We start from the raw sequence: 6,000 nt of genomic DNA on the forward strand, positions 1-6,000 counted from the left end.
CCATTATTGTGTTGCTCTTTACCCTGATGCCAAATACATTATACATTAATTATGAAAGACTGTTATAATTTACGCATTGGTTGTTATAATTAATTATTGTATAGTTTCTACAAACTTCCTAAGGAAGTGGGGCCTGGGGTGGGGGGAGCCCAACAATAAACAACCACCAACTCTGTGAATAATGGTAACATGAAGATGTTGATTGTGTTAAAGTCAAGCATGACTCATAGCAACCCCATAAACAAAAGGCCTGAAGCCCCTCTACAACCATTGACTTTTATCAAAGTTCATAGTTTCCAGAGGCATGTTATTCAGGAAATGGATGCCACTCGTGCTTCCAGACATGAAGATAAGAGATGCTAAATATCATTTCAGGTGTAGTCAATGATGTGTCTAAATATATCTTGAAAAATGTCAAATGTGAATTACTAACAAATAATACAAGTTGCAACATAGTGGTGCACATTGGAGCTTATTAGCAGTGAGTAAGCAAATGGGACTAGGAAGCAGTAGACAGAACAGAGCAAGGAAACACTGCATGGTTCAGGATAAGGAAAGGTGTGTGTCAGAGATGCATCCTACCTCCATACCTTTTCAATCGAGATATAGAACAAATCATTTGGGAGCCTGGACTTTATGAAAGGACTGTGGCATCAGAATTGGAGGAAGACTCACCAACAACGTGCATTATGCAGGTGGCATAAGTTGGCTGAAATGAGGAAGACATGAGGTGTTTGCTGCAGAAAATCGAGTACTAAAGTCTTATATATGGATTCGAGCTCAACATCAAGAAGATAGCATCATGATAGCTGGAAGAGATTGAGATTATTAACAACTTCAGCTCGCTTGGTTCCATAATCAACACTCTTGACACCAGCAGTCAGGAAATCAAAAGGTGAACTGCAAGGACGTTGGTAGGTACTGAAGAGCAGTGCTGTCAGTCTGTAGGCCTTGGTCTTGACAGTTACTTGCTATGCATCTGAAAGCTGAACAATAACTAAAAATGATAGAAGAAAGATTGATGCCTTTGAATTGTGGTGCTGGAGAAAAGTGTTGAACGTACTGTGGACTGCCAGGAGAACAAACAGATCTGTCCTGGAGAGGGTGAAACCAGACTGCTACCTGGTGGCAAGGATTTTGAAGCTCCATTTCACATACTTTGGGCACGTGGCCAGAATGAAATGGTCTTTGGAGAAGAACAGCATGCTTGGAAAGGTGAATGAACAGAGCAGAAGAGGTAGACCCAGGAATGGATGAATTGACTGAGAAATGGACTGGAGAAATGGGACTGGTCTACTGGAGATGATGAGATTGGCTCAGGATGGGGTAGGGATCAGAGTTAATGTACATAGGGTCATTATGAGTTGCAGGCAACTTGAGGACACATAACAACAGCAACAAGCAAATGGGAAGAGAAAAAGGGAATATCAGAATTGCTCACTATTTTTTATTATCATCACTTATAAAAGAAGATAGATGGTTAGACTTGTGGAACTTCCAAGACTCTTGATGCTTAGCCACCCTTTGAACCTGGAATTGAATGCACCTGTGGAACAATTTTTCAGCCAAACAGTAGACAAGCTCATAATATGAATATAATACCAGATAGACAGATATTCTTCAGAAAATTCAGCCATGTGAGATGAATAGGTGAATAGGGCTACATTTGTCTAGGGATAAAGCTCAGGTTATGGGGTAGAACAGAGGACTAATGGAAATGAACATGCTATGGCCTAAATTGGAAGGTGCAGTAATATCCAGGGTATTGCAATTAATATCATAAAACAAACTATGTGTGAAGAATTGTAGGATAAATCTATTTGCTGTGGAAGCTTTCAGTTAAATCACAATAATTATTTTTTTAAAAGAAGATGCTAAGGTATTATGATTGTTCTGTATTTAGATTGCACTATTTAGACAGTATTTCAGATAAATGAACTCTGCTTCTTGTAATATGAGATCAAAGATGAGCTGCATTTTCTTAAGAGTTAGTGGAAGAGATAGATTAAATTTTGGAATTGCCAATCATTTGTTGGTGACCTTGATCAAATTGTATAGTGTCATTTTAAATGTCTGTTGAAGAGTAGGCAGTTTACCAGTGAGAAGTAACTAACTTTTTCCTGCAAGCTATGGAAGTTAAAATTAGAAGCAAAGATGCAATTTTAAAGAATCAGAGATTGTAGAATATGTTAAAATGTTTCTTTTTTCCATGTGAGAATGTATGTTTATGAGTTTGCTCAGCACAAAGTATTATATACTCATTAGTGAGCTTGGGTGGCCTAGTGCAAATAGTGTATAGCTATTTGCATAGTTTACAAATGTATGTGGCTACCAAGTGCTCCATGAGAAAGATGGACAGTCACCTCCTCTGTGATTGAAAACTTACTGGAGGGTCTTCTATGAATAGGTTCTAACTTGATGGTACACAACAACAATAATAAAAGCCTGCTGTAAAATATATACTACAGTCAGGGTTGTATTCTTTCTTAATACATGATTAGTCTCTATGCTGAGCAAATAATTTGAGTGGGTGGACTTTGTGAAGAAGAATGTGGCATCACGATCTGAGGAAGATTAATCAGCAGGCTGCATTATGCAGATAACACAACTTTGCTAGAAACTTGCTGCAGAAGATCAGAGACTATAGCCTTCAATAGGGGTTCCATCTCAACATCAAGAAAACAAAATCCTCACCTCTGAGCCAATAGACAACAGCATGATAAATGGAAACAAAGCTAGAAGTAGTCAATAATTTCATCTTCTTGGATCCCCAGTCATCAGACATGGTACCAGCAACAGGAAATCAAAAGAGGTCTTGTATTGGGAAAATACTGGAGCAAAGACTTAGTTTAAAGACTTAGCACCTGACCTACAACCAGGAAAAAATGAAATAAATGAATAGGACCATCTAAGAATCAATTCCTTATGCACATCAAAAAACTTCTCAAAAGGGTGAAAAGGAAACCTACAGACTGGGGAAAAATATATATTTGGCAATAATCTAGTAAGGGACTCATCTAAAATTTACAGAATACTTCAATATCTAAACAAGAAAAAGGTAAACATCCCAGTTGCAAAATGAGGACAGGATATGAAGAGACTACCAAAGCAGACATTTTTTGCCCCATTGTTGCACTTTTCTTCCCTCCCAACCTTCCCCACCCCCACCCCCAGTTCAACTACCTTTTAGAAAAGTAAAAGAAAAATTCTTTCATTGTTTTACAAACCTTCCCCCCAGGTCCACTCCACTATGCAGCCTTTGCTCTGGATTCCTGTCATGTGAAAGATACCTAATCACATATCCCTTTTAAACACTTTTTGCCCTCATCTGTTTCAATGCAGTATACATTATTGAATCCATCTTTTTCAGTCTCCCCCAACCCCGAGGTCAGTCCTGTTTTACAACATTGGCACCATGCAGTATTTGTCCTTTTGTAACTGAGATACTTCACTCAGCATAATGTCCTCCAGGGTCATTCATATTGAATAATATTGCATGAGTTCCTTGTTTTTCAATGCAGCTTAGTATTTCGTTGTGTAAATATACCACAGCTTCTCTAGCCATTTGTTTGTTGATGGGCACTTAGGTTGTTTCTAACTCCTTGCTATCATGAACAAAGCCGTGATAAACATGGGTGTGCATATATCTGCTTCAGTGTCAGTTATGGTCTCTTTTTTTTTTAAGTTTTATTTTATTATTTTGTGTGCGTATACTGTCAAATCGGATCTGACTGGTACAGGAGGAGATTGTCCCTCCTTCTCCAGCAGAACATCTGGTGGATTTGAACTGTGTGCCTCTGGGATTGCCGTGCAGCTTCCTGCCACTGGGCCACCAGAACTCCCTAGTTATGGTCTCTTTGGGATATATTCCCAGTAGTGGAATTGCTGGGTTAACTGCTATCTCTATTTGCAACTTTTTGAGAAAACGCCACACCACCTTCCACAGTGGTTCCAACATTTTACACTCCACCAATAAGGGTTCAAGTTTCTCCACAACCTCGCCAGCATTGTTGCTTGCTGTTCTGTTAAATTTTGCTATTCTGACTGGGGTGAGATGATATCTTACAGTTGTTTTGATTTGCATCTCTCTTAGAGCTAGGGATTTTGAACATTTCTTCATATGCTTTTTGGCCATCTGAGTGTCTTCTTTGGTGAAGTGTCTGTTCATATCCTGTGCCCATTTTTTAATTGGATTGTTTATCTTTATCTTGTTGTGGTGCTCAAGTATTTTATAAATTCTAGATATAAGTCCCTTATCTGATATGTCATTACCAAATACTTTTTCTCAGTCTGTGGCTTCCCTTTTACCCTATTGGAGAAGTTTTTGGATGTGCTAAAGCAGACAATTGTATGGCAAACAAACAAGTGAAGAAATGTTCAAAATTCCTAGCTATCAGAGAGATAGCAAATCAAACTAACTGAGGTATCATCTCACCCCAGCAACAATAGCAAAGTTTAGTAGAACAGCAAACAACAAATGCTGGCGAGGTTGTGGAGAGATTGGAACACTTACTAATGATGGGAATGTAAAATGATGCAACCACTATGAAAGGTGATCTGGCACATTATCAAAAAGTTGGTAATAGAAATACGATTTGACTGAGCAGTTTCACTGCTGGGATTATACTATAAAGAAACTAGAGCCACTCAAACAAATGTATGCACATCCATGTTTATTGCATCATTATTCACAATAGCAAAGAAATGGAAGCAACTCAAGTGTCCATCAGCAAAAAATAGATAGGAAAACTATGGTACATTCACACAATGGACTACTACAACATTGAAAAACAATGAAACCGTAAAACATTGCACATCATGGGTGAGCCTGGAAGATAATAAATATACTGAGTGAGATATCTCAGTCACAAAAGGATAAATATTGCATAACACTACTGTTATAGCAGGGCAGACATGGAAGTTGGGAGGAGAATAGGAAAAGAGTGCATTGCATTATATGAAGGAAAGAACTTTAAAAGGAATATGATGTTAGGCATTATATGGAAGACAACAATCTTGAATAAGAGGTGTATTGCAAAGTGGACTGGGGAGGGGAAAGGGAGAGAGAGAGGAAATTGTGCAACAGTGAGTGAATGAAAATCCAACTTTAAACTTTCATTAAAATCACAATAAAATTTTTTTTTAAAAAAATTGCCTAATTTAGGCCATGATCTTTTCTGTCTTGCTATGTATCTGAGAGTTGAATAGTGACTGAAGATGGCAGAAGTAGAAGATGCTTTTGAGTTGAGAAGAGACTAAGTATTCTTTGCACTGCCAAGAGAATAAACTAACATGCCTTGAAGAGGATAAAGCCAGGATTTCCTTAGAGGGACGGATGGTAAAACATTATTTCATACTTTGGCCATATTGTTAGGAGGGGCCAGTCCTTAGAAAAAGGACATTATGCTCAGAAAAGTGAAGTGTCTGTGAAGGAAGAGAAGATCCTCAGTGAGATGGCTTGGCCCCATGACTGTGACTCTAACAGTTGGCTTAAGTGAGCCAAAGATGATGGTGGCATAGAAAAGGGGAGGGTTCAGATCTATTGTTCATAGGGTTACTGTGAATCGTAATTGATCTGACAGCATCTAGTGATAACACTATTGTAAATAGGATGAATAGTTATCCTGATTGTTAAGGCATTAGACCTGTAATTAAATTCCAGCACTGCTAATTTTTCATATGTTCTGTATTAAAGATATCTTGCTAAAAAGTTTTATTCCATAGTTAACATATTTTTTACACCAATCTCTATAAAAAAGGAATCCATAATGTTACTAGTGTTCATTAGATAGGCTGTTGTTGTTGTGGTTATGTGCCGTTGAGTCGCTTGCGACTCATAGCGACCCTATGTACAACAGCCCTAAACTCTGCTCTGTCCTGTGCCAATTGCACTGTCTCCAACACTCCCATCCCGATTATCCCAGTCACTGAATCAATCCACCTTATAGAGGGCCTTCCCCTCCTGTGCCGTCCCTCCACCCTCCCAAGCATGATGTCCTT

At 38.5% G+C, this 6,000-nt stretch overlaps 1 protein-coding gene and 1 pseudogene across 2 annotated transcripts in view; one reads left to right on the forward strand and one right to left on the reverse strand.

Annotated features, from left to right (window-relative positions):
• The window catches only part of FBXW7 (F-box and WD repeat domain containing 7, E3 ubiquitin protein ligase), a 253,699-nt gene that overhangs the window by 77,154 nt on the left and 170,545 nt on the right, over positions 1-6,000 (forward strand). For both annotated transcript variants that reach the window (XM_006884471.1, XM_006884470.1), the window contains one exon: positions 1,047-1,052. The gene's annotated coding sequence lies outside the window, so the exon portion shown is untranslated. The remainder of the gene's footprint in view (positions 1-1,046; positions 1,053-6,000) is intronic.
• LOC102867662 overlaps positions 1-6,000 on the reverse strand; it is a 112,676-nt pseudogene that overhangs the window by 77,145 nt on the left and 29,531 nt on the right.

This window comes from Elephantulus edwardii, unplaced genomic scaffold, assembly GCF_000299155.1.
Source record: "Elephantulus edwardii isolate Elephantulus edwardi_28Jun2011 unplaced genomic scaffold, EleEdw1.0 scaffold00034, whole genome shotgun sequence".
Lineage (NCBI taxonomy): Eukaryota > Metazoa > Chordata > Mammalia > Macroscelidea > Macroscelididae > Elephantulus > Elephantulus edwardii.